The following is an 18,611-nucleotide window of genomic DNA, read 5'->3' on the forward strand; positions in this document are numbered from 1 at the left end:
CTGCCATATAGACACAGGACACACATTACTTTTGAAGGATACTGCTGTGAGGTGAGTTGCTCAGCTGTCCTTGCATTTAGTATGCTAAAATAATGCCCTTGTGTTTTAAGGAGGTTGTGTCATAGAGATAGTAGACTTGTTCAAGATAGGTTCAAAGAAGCCAAGAGTTTTGGGAACTCAGGGAAAGCAGGGCTGTGTTAACTCTTCCATCTAAAGTGAGTTGATAAAAATCCCCAAAACTTGCAGTTTTTTCACTTTTCTATCTGTTTACTCCCTGTTAAAAGCACTTTGTAACTCCTTGATGAGCACTGTGTCAATAAGATGTCTATGAGGCATAAGGGACACTCAAATAGTTCCAAAATATCTCCCTCCAAATTGTGGACAATATTCCTCTTACTCCATTAATTCAAATGACACTGAACTCACAAGAGAGGTAACCAAGGGAGGGATAAACGTAGGCAAAGAAATAATTTGCTTGGTTTGCATTTTCTAATCCTCTTTCCTCTAAATGGAATACATATGTATATCGATATATCTTGAAATATCAAACATACAGCCATCTATGGCATTTACTTCAGCTGACAGAGGATGAGAGTGCCAATTTTTTTGAATCCTGGTGTAGAGCCTTCCTCGTGTTTGGATGGTACTTTGTGGGCACCCAATACTGTCAGTTCTGACTCTGAATCCTGGCATCTAAGGACTGTAGCTCTTCTTGCCACTGTGTCCTCCTCTGACTTTATTAAACGTAAGGCTAGGACCAGGTCAGCCTGCTGAGATGAGAGAATACCTAGTTTAATGTGTCACTGGCATTTATGGGTTACAGAGATGGCAAAGAAATTCATTCATGTAATACAGCCTGCACATTTCAATGTGCCCCAAGGGGAGATATTTGCTGCAAAGCACTGCCATAAATACATGCTTAAAAAATTAGTAGCTTTCGGGGATAAAAATTGAACTTGAGCAGCTATAAGGATGATTAGCTCCTTAAATCTCTTCTGTGAATCCCATTAAATTCAACTTCTACTGCCTGAAGAGCTTCTGTCCTCTCCCCCTGCCAGCTCCCTAGACAAAGGGAATGTGTAATTCTGGACAAAATATTATTCTAACCGAAGGCTTCCCTCATAATTAAAAATGAAGAAACACTGATCAGTTCCGAAATTACATGGGATTCAGCTCTGTACAGAGACACCATTTCTGACCATTTCTGACCGGTTTTGCATTCCTTTTACTGACCTGCAGAGTTGTTCACGAATACTTGAAAGCTATTAACTTCCTAAACAACCTCAGAAGCAACCAAGGAGCAAATTTAGAACCACTGAATTTTCAGAGAGTGCTTCTTTATTGTTGCCTCTCTGTAGAAACAACACAACGTAGAGCCTAAAATTATTCCCTTTTTTGGGCTTTAAAGATATTGCAGTACCATACAATGGTGCAGATGGTGAGAAAAAGGGCCTGTTGCTGAGAGGATCTGCTCCCTTTCACAAAAGTTTGAATTCATTGTGACCCTATCATCCCTTCTATGTTTAGCTGAGCTATCTGGAACCTGAAGAGAGCCTGGAATCTGGACTGCCTCCAAGATGCTCCCATGCACACTCAGCTTGTCCTTGTACACAACCCGAAATTTAAGATGCAGTTTCTCCCCATGTCATACAACCCTGAACACACAGTGTATATTAACCCTCTGATCTCCCACGGGCACCTGTGGAGGCTTTCCACATTCATTTTGATAAAAAGAATAGACATCTAAGTGTTTAAAGCCCAGATTTTGAGAGGCACAGAAATGCTTAGTGATGCACGTAAATAGCTGTGTGGGGTTCAGGCTGCATAGAAAATTACAAGAAGTTGGGACACGAAGTTGGTGAAAAGCACCTGGATAAGGGTCTTGTGGAGATGAAAAATGAATCCTAGGAAAAAAGGGCAAGCACATTAGAGAAAAGAGACATCTGCTTTTAATGTGGGACAGACATTTTGAAAAAAATTGTTTGATTATCAGTTGTATTGCTAATCTCTGGTATTTAATGGAAGCATTTCTCACACATACAGTCCTGAAAAACCATGCAGTTTGTCTGATTGCTCCCTTCATGAGCACATGGTCACAATTAATTTAAATTTTAATCTTAACTGTGACTATGTTTTTCCCAGCCTTGAATCAAGTGTATGTCCCCAAGTGCTGTACCGGCACTGCATGAACCCCCGGAAGAGAGGCTGTTTGACTGCCAGCCAAATCCTCATTAACCCGCTGACTATTCCAATCACATGCTGACCAACATGTCCAAAAGGGTCAAGGAAAATAAAGGTCAGGAGAGGGTGGTGTTGTCTGCTGGTGATGTAAACCTGTGTCCCCACAGTGGCGCTGCAATTTCATCGCTGCACCTGATTCAAAAATACACCAACAGGTATGTGGAGTCTTGGAGAATCTACAGTGCATTTTTGGGAGATAAGGGAACATGTTTTAATATGAGGAGGGAGGCTGGGTTTGTCTCATGACATGTGCATGGATAATCCATTTCTTATGGAATTGGTCTCTTGCATTGTAAGAACACTGAAATAATCACCAAATGCCAGATGTGACAAAAAATGTAATCACCCTGGTTTTGACCCTATTTTTAATCTTGTGTTAGATTTTTATTTAATACGCACACTTACAACTGATCACAAACAATAAGGAGGTTTTATGCCATCATGACAGAATGAGTGCATATTATGCCTCCAAATCTCACCATTTCAATAAGGGATCTGATGAATAAATAAAAGTTAACGTAAGCTCTGTATTAAAAAGTTGCCTCCTTTTAAGTCTCCCTCTCTGACCTATTATCTCAATTATCTCCTATATTGCTACTGCAAAGCAAAGGCTTAACTATAATAATATTCATTAGTTTATAGCCCATCTGATGTAATATTTAAAAGAGATCCAAATCTCATTAGCATTTTCTCAGGTCGTTACTTTTTTTTCCATGTCTAAAACTTGGTGAAGTTTTGAGATAGCTTGACACAGCTTTCCTAACAGAAAAGCAGGAAAGGCTGCTGGATGATGATTTCCTTTGTGGATAAAACCAACACTGAATTCCTCAGGTTTGATTTTGCACAGATGCTGGTACAAAACACAAGAGTTCAAGTAATCTATCTGAAGGCAATTCTTCGCACCTTTAAGCATCCCAGAGAGTCAATGAGTCATTAATTTTACCATCAGACAGACGGTTTGTCAAATTCTTTTACTATGTCTTGTACCAAATATAGAATATCTGCTCTCATTACTACTGAAGAGCTCTCAGATGTGAGCATTGAGTGCGTCTGTAATTAACTACAGCCTGTCTTTTTTCTAAACTCATTTTTCCAATAGTAAAGCAACATGCTCTTCAGCAGCTTATTATTACAGCTGTAAGTTGGTAATGATTTCAGGGGCAAACAGAGCACTGTGCCATCCTTCCTGCATTCAGCCTGAAGGATGGCCTATGGCAATTTTTGCTGAAACAAAGAGTAAAAATGTTTAAACTATTTAAACAAAGATATTGTTACCTAAATTTTCAATTTCTAATTGCATTTCCTAGAGTGTTTTGACTTAGCCATAGTACCAGGATGCTCATAGCCTCTCTGTAGAGAAAGGATAAATACATATTCATGCATTTTATCTTACATGTCAAGCCAGAAAATATGTTTTAAAATTGCATTATTGATGTGGGAAAGACAAACACTAAAAAGTCTTGAAGTGCTAAAATAAAACTTTTATGCTCAAGCTTAAGTTGCATTTTTAAAATGCATGGATTATAGTAATTTTTTACAAAATAGGTATAGACTATTTTCTCCACCAAGATGTTGTCTCAGTATGCATATGCTAAGTAGTATGTGAAGTAGCACTGTGACCATACTCTGGGAATGGGTTAGCATCATTTAACAGGTAATGTTCCTCACAGAGCTTCAACCAGTTTTGTCCACCTGATGCTGTTTTCCCTGCCAAGGCATTCCTTGTCTCTCCAGTAGCTCTAACTGATAGCTCTCCAATGTCCCCCTTTGAACTGTCTGGTCCACCTTGGTCAGGACATCAGACCTAGCAGGTATTGAGTCAGGCTGCTTCCAGCACAAGACCAGGACCAGGACCAGGACCAGGACAAGTGAGAAAAAGGGTGTCCTAAAGTTAGGCAAAAAAAGAAGTTTCAAGGAAGGTTTGGCTTGCTACAGGTAGTTCTGGGCAAACACAGATTCCCTCTCTGTTGTTCATGCAACTCAAGCTTGTTACAGAACAGGGAGCAACAAAGCATGTTTATTTGTGAGGATGACACATAGGAGCTCTGAGATCGAAGCTGTACTAGTAAATTAAACAGCCTTGGGTTACTGACACCCACTTGTCTGCACTCTTAAGTGATGGCATAGTTTAGACCTGGACTAAGAAGCACTCTGACAAACAGTTCACTGGCACCATTCGGAAACTAGCACAGCCAGGGACCTTTCCCAGCAGGCAGTGGCAACGAGGCCCCCCTGCTGTACAGAGATTATACTGATGCCACGGGCAATGTCAGGCCAGCTGGTCTCTGTACCAGACATGGCACATTTAGGTTTTTTTGCCTGAATATATTCTGATTCTGTTGCGCTTATTGTGCCCTGACACATTACACCTTTAACCTGTAAAACATTGGCAGACTTTACTCACTTAGGCAGTCATTTGCCTGAGTTTGACCAATATTACAGAAGTAACAGCACAAAAACTACACCACTGTCTAATGACAAAGATCATTTCCATAGGATAAAGTTATAGGGTTTCCTAAAGAGAAACATCAGCACTTTAGGAATCTGTTAAAAACTGTATTTGTTAGACTGTATTTGAGAAAAAGTCAAGTTGTATGCCTAAAAACATTCTAGTTTGGCAATCATAGAAGCAAGTTGAACAAAATTTCCTGATGCAAATATAAGGTGACAGTGATAGTACAGTTACTCCAATAATGACACCTTTAGGAAGATCTTTAGCATAAGGAATAGTAAGACTGTAGAGATTATATTTATTTTTCTTAGTTCCACCAGCACAGCAACAGAGAGCTCATCAGCCTCAGGAGTGTTGAACCTGTGCTGTGAGCAGCATCTCTGCTCTCTCCAGCACACTGCTGGCTAGTAATTTATATTTGGGATACATCAAAGCCTTAATTTTCAGCAACTTTACCTTCCTTTTGGTCAGGCAGAAAAGAAAAATTGCATTCCTTCTCCAGAATCTCTTTAAAAGGTCAGCTCACCGAGGGGGGCAGGAGGCTTTGGAAAGCTGCAGGAATAGCATGTGGGCTGCCACATAAGGTATGCTCAGCTGGTGTTCAGCAGCTGTGAGCTGATAACCAGTATAGAGCTCCAAAAACACTGCTGCCAGGCTGCTAGCTTGTTGGATTTTGTGTTTGGAATTTTTTTTTTTTTTTGCTACCTAACAGTGACTTTCTGGTCTTGATTTTTGCTTTCTGTATGTATGGCTTTAAAATTCTCCTTTGCTATGGGATCTTTACTGGCAATTCCATCTTTTATGCCTTACTGATGTCAGGTTTGTACATAGAAGGAGCTTTTCTGGCATGTAGCTGCAGCATTTTGTTGAGATGACTGGGTCTGTTGGAAAGTATCACCTAACAGCATGACAGTGTCACTGTCATGAGTCTAAATGTGTCCTCATGTGTCTAAAAGTCCTTAATTCAGCTGGAGTTAACTGGACACAGATGAATTTCAGATTCTGCTTGAAAAACAGAATGGAAAAGTAACACAGGATCTTCCAACAAACATGACCCTGGGTGTCATCTATGGGTGCTTTGGGGCCTGTTACATGGTGTCTTGGGGTTCTCCACAACAGAAGCAGCCTGGCCACATCCCTAAGTGCTCATCCGCATCTGCTTTCAAGGCAATCCTTGCTTACCCACACAGGAACAATCTGCCTCTTGCTTCAACCTAAGCCAAACACCAGGGGATTAAGCAGAGACTTTTGCACTCCCTTCTGATTTGCACTCAGTCTGTTTTCTGATCTTTCACTTGTTTTATATTCCTACTGTGTTATGGAATATCTCACAGCTATTTGGGTCTCTTGCTTGGAGCACCTGCTTCTTTTGAGGAGACAATTTAAATCATAGTAAGGGGATATATTGTTGTTCTCAGTGTTAACTCCAGAGAGCAATAACCCCGTGGCATTCTGGGATCTGCTCATTTACTCACCTGTGAATCTGGCTTTTTGTGTATTTACTGTTTATTTCTAAAGCAGTCAGGAGCATGTCAGTTATCTGGAGGTCACAGGAAAATAAACAAATATGCACATTAAATATTGACAAATCATTTTTCCTACTGCATTTTAAATGCTAAGCTGGAAATTAGGAGCTTGACCTAGCAAATTTCACCATGTACATAGTTTCATTAAACTCATCAGCAATGAGAGGCCTTTGTGTGTAAGGGTCTTCAATCTTTCCGTGAGACTGTGACAAAAAGGTCAATAAATTTCTCTAACAATGTCTGAGTTTCAGTGCTTAGCAGTTTAGGAGAACACAAGAGTTTTATCTGTTATACATTTTAGCAAAGCCACATTCAGTGTATTACTTTTTACAATATGCTGATATTTAGGAAATAAAGGCATGTGCTGGTTGAGTAGTTCCAATGCAGTAGTGTTGCACACCAAATTTACAAACACTTCACACTGCAAAAAATATTAATTTTTTTTTTACAAGGTATAGTATCTTTATTTTTTCCCTTCTTCGGCAAGATTATGGGGTTTTGCCTTGGAAAAATCCATGGAAACTTGTTGGGGAGTCAAAATTTCATAGTAAAGAACAGGAAAGTATTGTAGCTGTTACAAAAGGAGTGGAATTAACTGGCATCCCTTTCTACACATTGTCTTTTTTTATCTCAACACGAGTTCCAAGTAGCTATCTAAAAACATGCTTATAATGAAGCTCTAGGGACTGCTGCCTAACACCCTCTTGTACAGAGAAAGGTTCTTCAACCTGCTATTTCAGGACTCTAATGCATCTGGGTAATATACATTGAATTCTCAGAAATCTTGTGATCCCTAGTTATTCCATTAACTGAACTTATTCTGTGTTATATGCAAATTATTTATTTCCTGTGAAACTTGATGGGCTTTTTCAAGATGACAGAAAGAAATACATCTCATACTGTATATATTTTCAGGGATCTATGCGTAGGGCAAATGTCTAAAGAGTGATCTTTGTTCATCTTGACTGGCTTCTGTATTCTGGATCCTCAACCAATAAAAAAACAATTATAATGTATGCACTTGAGGAAACATTGTCTCTAGTTGCCCCAGAGTTAAGAGCTTCCTTCTATTTTTCTCCTGCAAATAACTGACTGAGAATTATTCCAGCACTGTGCAAGGTAATATTCAGAAGGGAACCTGGTAATTAAATGCTTCTGCTAAGCGGGTACATATACTGCAACCATTAGAATGGGCTCTGACTGTCACAGGCAACCCCAGAACAGAGCATCGTAATAAAGAGAGAGAAATATACTGGGGGCAAATGCTGAAGAGGAGCAGGTGAGGAGAAAGAAGGGCGAAATGGAACAGACAGGAATCATGGAACCAGTCAGGATGCCTGACCCTTCAAGGGAAGCTCTGGTAAAAATCTGTGTATCTGGTAATGTTTCAATGCTATATTGTTTAATTTAACACAGTTGTTGAGTCCAGAGGAAAACTAAGTGATCTTGTAGGAAGAAATTTGGTTTTGTAGAGGAAGGCAGGGTTAAATATTCAAACACTGAGGCTAAAGAGTGCATACTGTTCTTTTCTCAATTAAAAATAAGAGTTTTACGGAAAATCCTAATATAGGAAAGGGAGACATTTTCAAGAAATAATATCTTAGGCAAGAAGTCCCATGCTCCTTCCTTTTAGATTATCTTTTAATGATTGAAAATACAATAATCAGATAATGAATACATAACTCTAGACATAGCAAGAACCTAACCTTCACACTTCATCTGGAGAGCCCAAGGGAAGGAATATTATGCTTTTCAATCTATGCAGTCATTCTAATTCAAAATAAACACCAGTAGTGAGCAGTTTTACTCAACAGGCTCTTAAGCAGAAAGACATTTGCCCTGATTTACATATTAATTCTCTGGTTTTAACATCATTTGCATGATACTTCCTTCTTACAGGGTCAGTCATTTCAACTTTGTAATTTCTACATCCTAGTTTTATCTGCAGTTGACATGGTAGGGGTTAACTGAGAGGTGGAGTGAGGTCTCCCTATTACCTTCTCTTGCAAACAGCTGCTGGTCATCAGTTATCTAATATTGTTAGATCAATACTGTTGGACTCTGAATACAGACATACCAGATACATTTTTTTCTTAGAGAATAAATATCTTAGGATATTCACCATGGAGAATTTTCCAGCTGAGCTATTCATCAAATTTCCCTCTAGTCTGTTGCATGGTGCTCTGTGTTATTTATTTTCATATTGTATTTTGTTATTTATTTTTGTTGTAATGGTTTGTTCCGCAACCCGTTCTCCTGAGAAATGTTATGTTCCAAGGTTTGTCCCTGCTCCTCTTCCCTGTCAATCCTCCCATATTCCTCCCAGTCCCCTCCTACGGGCCCAGCCTGTCATTTGACTGTTACTCCCAGGTTCTAGAGAGTTCAGGTAAGGACATCGAGTGATAGGGCAGGAGCCGAGGAAGTTCCTCTCTTTATGTTCTCATTGGTTTTTTTGAATGTCCCTCCAACTCCCACCTTGTCCCTCATTGGATGTTGGTTTGTCTCCTCCCTTAGTCCCTCCCCTGCATTTAAGCCCAGAGGTCCTTGCCTTGGATGCTCTGCTGGAGTGGCTCCCCTGAGGTTTGGGTGTTCCATTTGGGACGGAATAAAGACCTTGGATTTTACCCTCTAGCTGAGTCAGACTCCTTCCTCTGCCGTCAGCGTGGTCTCTCCCATGACGAGGAGAAAACCCCCTTAGCCGCTCCTCTGGTTCCCACGATCCCAAGGAGTGTTCCCTGTCTGATGGCAGTGTCAGAGCTAGCTTGGGTGGACAGAGCCGCTGCTCCGTGAAGGACATTGCGACATTAGTCAATGGAGAATAATAAGCATTTCTGTTCATCTCACCCTGATAAGGGTATCTTCAATAAGTTTAATGAATTACATCCTAAAATTGCCTCGTTTCTCTGTTTACCGTGAATAGAGATCAGCATGAGTTGTGTGGTTGTAGGCATTTATAGAGTAGACACAGGAAGGTAGGTGAGATTAATCACTGCCTCGGCATTTCCTGTTTCTCTGCAGTTTCCTCTGTTTCAAAATTGACAGGTTATGGTATGGTTGAGCAGGTTCCAAGCAGGGTAATAAATGAAGTAGACATTGTTTGTGTTGCACTATCTTCTTATTGAAAGTAGCAGGTGTTTCCATCATCATTCAGTTAATGCAAAGTAATATGGGCAAAATAAACTTTTACAGCTTCAGAATACAATATTGCTATGGCCCGGCTAACCGGGCACTGAAGATACCCAGGAACTGGTTTTGCTATTGCCTGTGGCTCTTGAGACAGGAAAACAGTCTAGCTGAGATTTAGACATCATAAGACAATCAATCACAAGGCTGAATGAGCTTTAAAGAGATCACCTGCTACGGACAAACTCCTAAGGAAAGGTCATCTTTTTTGAGATTATTTTTGTCTTTACAAAGCTCCCAAGTTGCAGACTGCAAACCCCTAGTATTTAGGTGGTAGTATAGCCAGTATAAGCTGATGCTTCCTAGTTGTAATTTATAGCCACTACTTCTTGTCTTCCCTACTATGGGCTTGAACAACAGTTGAATCTCCTTCTCTTCCACCTCTTCCATAACAGACTGCTGTCATGACACCAGATAGTTCCCTGTTCTCTAAGCTAAACAATCCCATTTTGTCTGATTTTTTCATACAATGCAGTGACTCTTCTCAGCATGTCTCAGCTCTATCCAACTGCTCCACGTCCATTTGTTGTCATGTCCAAAAATAAACATGGTACCGTTATAAAACCTTGCCAGATCTGTGGCGGGTGGAAGGACTGGTTTACAAATTGTGTATGTTGCTGTTTCTAAGTCCCAGTACAATGTGTGATTTTTCTTGCAGCGCTATGACACTGTTTGCCTGTGCTTGGGAGTCAGCTCAGAAAACCCACAGACCCTTTCCTACACTACACTGGTTTTCCTCAGATAGATTCTCCACTTGTCCACTCTACTTTGAAGTAAATTGTCCTCTGTCAGGCTAACTCATTGCCATCTAATCATCTTTGATTTAATAAGTGTGATGGGTCTTTGCATGCATTGTTCCCCTGGCCCCCCACACCCCTTCACCATCTCTGATGGCCAATATGATTTGTGTCAAGATGCAAACACCAGGTGGGTATTGCAGGAGGAACCATCTTGCATAGTTAACATGCTCCAGTGATGGGGGAGATGAAGGGTTTGCCATTTACTTTGGAGCTCATCAGCCTGCATACAGGTATAAAGTGCTGCTGGAGACCTAAGGTTACAGGCAGCTTCTATGTGGACTGCTCCCTCCACACACACCCCAGCAGGGACTTCTGCAGGCTGTGTTCACCCCAAAGACAGGAAACACTCCCTGTTGTATGCATGAATGAAAAGCACCAAGATACAGTCAAACAGGGCAATGAAATCCTGAAGTAGCTACATAGATGTTTTGTTGCTTTTAATTGTGAATTCTAAAAGGCCAAAGACTGTGAACTGGTATGCTTCTAGCTGAACCAGCTTATATTACAACTCTTTAGAAATAAACTGTTGACCAAATCTGAGACTAAGTGGACTGAGCCACACCTGGAAGTTTAGAAAGTAAGTGGGTCTCACTGAAGCTCTTGACTCAACAGAAGGGACCACAATATGAGTGCAGTCTAACCCATGTAATAGATGATAGAGTTGTTATTTACATGCTGCACTGGCAAAATTTAGACACTGTATTAGCAACAAATCTAATCACAATCATCCACATAATCACTGTGTCCTACTTCTCGTGTCTGGCCGAGAGCCTTCTCTCCGCTATTCTGCCACTGCAAGCCACGCAGTCTCCACAGCTCCTCTCAACAATGATTAACACAACAATGATTAACACTAAATATTAACACTACACCAAGGCAGGCCTTTGTCATACCTCCCAGACACCTTCCCATTTTGACTCTGAGTCACTGCTAATTACCCTGAGTAGTCTTTTCCAACTGCTTTTGTAGGCAGGCAACAGCCTTTTTATCTAAATAATCCTCCCAAATTTTCTCAGTATCTATTATGACAATCTTTAAAAAACTCCTAGTACTTAACTTCTATCTTTCCTCAATATATGTTAGGCTGCTGTATGAGGAGGTTAAACCAGTCTGTTACAATTTGGTCTTGACATATCTGCAGAGAAGCAGACAGGCAGGTTAACAAAAGGACCCAAGTGCCACCTAACTATCATTTCAGATATCTAAGATCTGTATCATACAAACTCATATCTTCTAGTAACTTAAATTCCCTGGATTTTATGTTTCTTGTAGGAAGTGTTTATTTTCCCAAATACAGTCTGCACCCCAGAAATACGTATCTCCTAAATCCCAGCAGGATTAAGAATCTCCAGCTGAAGCTTTGTGGAAAATAAATGAAGATTTAATGGGAGAGAAATGAAGAATACGAAATTGTGTAATTTATCCAGGTTAGAGACCTTCGAGTTCTGGTTGCTGTTCAGAACAGTTTCTACATATTCCATTAGAATGTCACTGGATAAAAAAAAAACAAAAAAAACAAAACAAAACAGATGGATAATAGGCTGAATTTAAATTTTTCTTTCCCAACTACTCTTTGAATAGAGGAATTGTGTGCATTGCAGTGTAACAATACAGTTTGTTGTGATTAGTCACAAAAACGTTAGAAACTAGAGAGGCATTAATTATCAACTGTAATTGTTGGGGGGGGGTTGTCCTCTGAGGTATTATATCTGCTAAGCACAATCGCACCAAAACACCAAGGAACAAATCCTAACTTCACTGGAGCATTTTATTGCCTCTCCCTTTATTTCTCTACTTTTATGTCCTTTTAGAAGAAAAATACCTTGCTTGAAAAAATATGAGTGAAAAAGTATAATCTTTTGAAGTGAAAGTTTCTGGTCGAGTTTAAAGATTAGCCTTTTATTAGAAGATCTCAACTACTGAGCAACCAATTTGCATCAGTCCCATGAGAATTCTTTACATTAAGTTTTGTCATTTTTAGTTAAGAAGATTAAAGACTTTTTGGAGCTCAAAAGAAGAAAGTTTATTGGATGAAAATCAGGACATAGTCCTTTTCATTACTCTCTTCCAGACAAAAATTGTTCTAAATTCATTTGTACAGAGGAACATGCATACATGCCTCTATCTATCTCAATATCATCTCTCTCTGTCTCGGTCATCTTTCTACATCTTTACCGATATGCACATGCAGTCAAGACACAGTGAACAAACAGATTTCAGATATGAATGGAGGTTTTGGAGTTGTAGCCTTTTCATTAGCACTAGCAGGTATGTGACAGAATTCTATGTCCCTCATGTTGTAGCTACAGCATGCTTTTCAGCATCTACACAGTCATATAAAAGCTCGCCACAGCATTCACACAATGCCCAATCTTACCAGGACACAAAGAAAGAAAAGCTGTAGTACAACTTTTGAACATGGTAAAGCTGAGGGTAGGCAACCTAAGATAGGATATTAAGAAAACAAAGATACAGAGAAAATGTGATATTTAAACAAGGCTGTTCTGCAAATAAAATAAATATTAAAACTAACTGAAGGTGATGGTGGTCTTTGGTGATGCATTTTGATGCTGCTCCAGTACATAATTTTGATACACCTTATCTCCTGTACTGGTGATCATCACGCAAACATGCTGGCAAGCATAAACTTGTCTGTGTCTCTACCACTGAGATGATATTGTCGTTGTTTTGTTTTAGACACTTGAACGGTAAGATCTTCCCAGAGTAGCTTTGCAAGCACTGCAGCAAGCACTGCAGCCTCGACACAGACATGTCTGTATTCCCCAGCTGAAGACAATGGCAGTAACAAAGAAGCCACCCACTTCTGACTTTGATGGCAACTAACAGCAGAGATAACAGTAGACATACAATTTTTAGCACTAATCCTTCTCCCATTTCCTCTCACAATCAGGCAGGGCTGTATCAGCTTCTGTATCTTGTCCTGTCAGGCAGATTTCAGATAAGATTTAGGAAAAGGAGGTTAAATCCCACATTGATAATAAGCAATGACTAGCAAGCTAGTACAAATATAAATGTACTAGAAGTCCAAGGCATCTGCCACACCTTAGGGGAAAGCATCCAATACTAATGCTAAGTATATAGTACACAAGTACCTTCTGTGACTGAGAGTCTTCCATTAGAAATGCCCCTTCTAGAAGAGCTTCTTAAAATATCATCAAAAAATTGTTTAATATTTTTCAGAAAACTGGAGCATGCTGTAGCCTCTAAAGATATCCTGAACCCTACTGCACAGAAATTCCTCTTCTTTGAAGTAAATTAATGCTTTCTTTTTGTATGTCTGATGAATATTTTATTTTAAAAAGTAAATAAAAAGTGACATAGAAATATGCATTATATATTTCCCTCACTAAATTATGCTGAAAGAACACAGTAATCCAGAGTCCAAAGTAAAGATTATGTTTGCATTGTTACAGATGTTTGAATGAAGTGACTTTCTTTGAAATCTGTGTATTTTCTTGTGAAAGCCTTACACTGCAGCACGATTGCAATAGCAGAAAGTGCTTAAAAGAAGTTATCGAGACAGGAGAAGTAAGCTCCATGTCTTTCACAGTCTGTCTGTTACTGTGCAAGCCACTTCAGTCATTTTTATTTTCAAAGACAGTAGACATGCTCTCTATTCTCCATTCAACTAGCTTGAAGTGCCAGTCTCAGACCTGATTTTATGTAACCTTATCTAACTTCTCCCTTGGCTATAAAGAATATGGAAAATGTTTAGCATTTCTGAAAAAAAAGGGCATCTAGTTGCTGAGATGTTTGCAGTTTATCTAGTGATTTCCACATACCATTTTGTTTCTTAGAGGCATATACTGAAATGAAGATACTAAAATCTTGTCATATCTGTGCTTTGGAAGATGGGAACTTTGGAGAACATCAGGAAATGCACTCATGGTCACAATGAAAAAAAGGGAATTTTTACTTAGCATCCCTTAACTGCAAATTATGCCTGAATCAGTTGTTTGTTTTGGACATAAAGAAATATTACAGAGATTCTGTATCCCATATATTCACATTTATACTGAATGAGACAGGAATTCTTAGAAGAAAACCCACTAAGCTCTTGCAAAACTCCAATGCATAAGATTAGGGTGAGAAAACTAAGGTAACACAATACCTCTTAGATTTATAGACTTGCAACAGCAGTACTAGTACTCTATTTCCATAGTGTTTATGCAGATTTTCACATATACTTAAGGAAAATGGAAGTATTTTTCCCATATATGAAACTGTCAGAAAACTGCAGAATTTTGTGTTCATGAGATGATGGTCTGTCACCTGGGATAAAGGAGTAACTGTGGAAATCAACAGTAATCAATAGAATCAACATCCCATATGAGAAACAGCTGATACACGACTACACAGTCTACTTTCTAAAAATGTGTGGTTTCATTTCCTTTTTTGTTTTGCTGTGAAAAGGCTGTGTCTATGCATCTGGCTATATGCATCCATGGAATATGGGCTGGACTGGTGAGCAATTGTACTTTTGACTCTGGAGAGAATCTGTGCTATTTCTGCTTCTCTGAAGTTGCACTTGAGTCACCTGTACTGCGGTATCCTGGTACGAACTCACAGAGAAAAGAATTTCAGGCAAAAGTTAAATATTTTCATTTGTGGGTAGATACACAGGAAAGCTGAGATCTGCTTGCTGAGAGGCAAATCTAATTTTATATTCACCCAACCCATGACATGATGTGACTGGTTCTTAAATGAATTGCAGTGGAACTTATAGCAACCTAATGACCAAAGTTTGACTGATATCCAGAGCATATGGTAGCAGTCAGTGATCAACAGATTGTAAACATATTATAATGTCATCCTCTTAATTTCTCTCCTGCTCCAGTTCTTTGTCAGATATTAATATTTTTGTTTGTACAAAAAAACCCGTCTGAGCTCTAAGCTACTTTTTTTTTGCCAGACCTCAAGTTCTTAATCCCTTCTGAGGAGGGATATAGCGACAGTATTCCCATTACAAGAATAGTTGAAAAAGTTGCTTCTCATTAAAAGTATCTAATTTTATCCTTTAGCATCCTCAAAAATGTCTGAATTACCTTCCAGAAACATTTGATTCATGAAAGAGATCAAGCATAGGAAACAACAGCCTCAATGATTAAACTTCAAGCTATTGAGAACAGACTTACATGATACAGAATCTAATTTCAACCTTAAGTCTTGCCGTATGTTCTATTTTAAGCTCTATAATTAAAATTACCTTTCTGATGTGTTTCGTTCACTCTGAAAAGCTTGGAATTCAATATGAATGGTGTTCAGCTCAGTTAAGTCTGAGTCTAAAACTTTCTTTCATCTGAAAATATTTAATATCATCGGAAATATTTTGCAACATTTGGGAGCAATGAAAAGGAACTTGTATGTGTCGATTTCATGGATGATAGACTTGGGTATAGCCAGAGTTCAAATTATCTCTGCAAATATACATGTGGAATTCAAATAACCAAGGATTTTAAAACAGATTGTTAGCCTTCTTTCAGCAGCATAACCTGCAGCAAGATTCTTCAAAGGCATACTCAATCTATTTTATTGCATTACCCTCAACCAGGTAAGACTCCATAGACACAGAGTTGAGGGGCAAATTAATTGTTTTTCGTAAAATCTGCAGTTGGAACATGACATTCATTCTATGCTTTTAGTAGTATCCCAAGGCAGCACTCGAGTATGGAGTAACATATGGTCATTTCTGTATGTTTACAAGAAAAGCCATTTTTCAAATAAACAGCCATTAGCAAAACAATAGGGGCTTCTAATCTCATTAATCCTCTAAAAGATTGCTGGGAGTGGGTAGGGGTATATAAAGCTCATGCTAGCCTCTGTCTCCATTTTATTACAATAACACAAAGCTGTTGCTCCTGCTTCATATTCCCTTCCCCCCACTTCCTTCCATGGTGGATGCTATGAGTATTGTAAAAATATGAAGTGAGGTCAGTGGTTAACTATTCCTCCGTAAGTGCTGCAGGCTGCAGCTATGTCTATTTCATCCTTATGTTTGATCCCAAATGACTTTTGACTCTTTCTAGGGATCCCTCACAGGAATCAAGTACCCAATGATGTAGACATGTATACGAACTAAAATATACATTAATTATAGGGAGAGTATTATGGAATAATGAACAGCAGATGATTACAAACACACAGGGTGGTGAAAACACTCCGTTTCTGCTTTTCGCATGTCTTCTGTTCCTGTTTTGCTTTACTGACTCCCTGACTCTAGTGAAGGATGTTTGAATCAAGCAAAGGGAGAGACAGACGTTCTGTGCAGTGCAGAGACACCCACTGGTATATTTAAGTAAAAAATTACCCTGCTTCAGAATGTGTAAGACAGCCATCTTAACCGCTAGCAAATAATAAACTGAAATTACTGAATATTAAAGAGGAACATCCTTCAGAGACTATTGTAATTGTTAAATGCACAGTGGCAATATATAGCAGCCCATGCTGTACATCAGAGGGGACACGCCATAGCACTTCTTCCCCAACTCATCCCAGAGCTGACTTTGTGTTTTAGAGCTTCTAGCAGCAAATGCAGCCTGAGGCAACTGAACGTCATCCAGAGCAGTTGTAAGACCGCTCTAAATCCTGACAGGGGCTGAAACAGTTTTATTGTCCTCACCATAAGAAATCAGTTAAGGCGTCTAAAAACTGACGTACATGTGAGGTCTGTGCCAGAGATTCAAAGCTCGCTAATACTTCAAATGCCTTCTGTTTCATGACTGTATACTATGCCAATATGCATAATGTGACCTGTTTACCTTAATATGCTGTTCAGTCTTTATTTCCCTTTTTTTTCTGCACTTTTGCTGCCACCCAATTTTTTCCCTGGCGTGTAATCTCTGTCCCTGTTGCTTTGAGAGCACACCAACGGTGACTGTGTACACATACAACGGTCAGTATTGGATTAAGGCGCAGGAATTAAAAGATCCAAGTCTAAATCTCTAACTCCGGAATGATTAAGTGAAAATCTATTGGGTTGGGGTTTTTTATGAACTATCTTTTTTATTCTTGAACAAGCTTCTGATCCATATGGTTGTGAGAGTATGAGCTCACTGAACTTGACATAACCAAATTTGGTGCAATCAGCAAAGAGTTAAGCCATAAAGTAAATGCTATCTTGTATTTTAGAGTTCAAATCCTTTCAGATGTGAGAACTACCCAAGATGTCAGCTATAAGTGAAGTGGTCCTCCCCTCCTTACTTCAAGTGGCAGAGAATAAAGGGAACTGCAGAAACCTGATTTTTCATAACGGGAAATGTATGTTGCCTTGGTGTTACTCCCACCATAAGGATTGATCTTGAAGAAACAAGGTGCCTCAGGCAGAGCTTTGGACTAGCTGAAGTTTTTCACTCTGGTCATTACTGTTATGCAGGTGGCGCAACCTAGTCAAGTGTTATTTCTGCTGTCCATGCTAGCAACTGTCTCTTATCTGTCATTCTCTGTAAAGATAAAGGTTGCAGCCCCTGCTACCATCAAAAATTGCATTTTATATACAGGGTCAACTCATGTCTCAAAATTTTGCAGGTTCCATGTTCCATCCCTCATGAGTCCTTCCTGCAGCAGTCATCAAAAATTTAGCACCTCATGACTTCTGTGGATTGTGTCTCCACTTCTCTGGACCTGTTTGCTTTCTATTAAGGGGGTATGGAGCAAGCCTTATATTTGTCTTTTTTTTCCCCCACTTGGAGTTTTGATATCTGCAATTTATAATGTGAAAAATATCCTAAGACTAGGGCTCAAGGGACAAGTAGATGCTTTAAAAACAAATAGCTAGTCTCTATGGTAATGAAAAAGAATTGATAAATACAGTCCCACACAGAAGACGCTAAGTTCAGAAAATAAATTGAGGGTGAAGACAAATCACGTAATTTCAAAATCATTCTCTTAGTTTGTGAGGACGGTATGGGTTGAAAGTTTGAACCTGGCCTTGCCGAGCATCTCTCGGGGGTCCCGAGCATCACGACTCTTGCCCAGCCTTGAGGTCTATCCCGCCTCTATTTTGATGCGGCCCGTGGATGCCGGCGCAGAGGAGCCACGCTCGGGGTAGGGGCAGCAGCAGCCTAACTCGGGCTTCACCCGCCCTATGGGCACCTGCAGCGCGCACGCCTGTGCCCCTCTGGCTGTCTCTATCAGCCTGTGCCTGCGTGTCTGTGGCTGCGTGTCTGTGACTGTGTGTCTGTGAGAGCAGCAGCCGGTGCCGCACAAGCTCCCTGGACAGCGAGGGGTGCTGTTCCACCTGCAATCACACGTCACGGACAGCGGACGGGCGCGGACGGAGGGATGCCGAGCCCCCTTCTCTCCCGGCCCTGCTCACCTTCGCCCCTCCCGCTCTGCAGAGGCCCCTCTCATCCCCCTCACCGCAGCCAGGGCTGCCGGCCGGTACACGTC

Source organism: Hirundo rustica, chromosome 4 (assembly GCF_015227805.2).
Source record: "Hirundo rustica isolate bHirRus1 chromosome 4, bHirRus1.pri.v3, whole genome shotgun sequence".
Classification (NCBI taxonomy): Eukaryota; Metazoa; Chordata; class Aves; order Passeriformes; family Hirundinidae; genus Hirundo; species Hirundo rustica.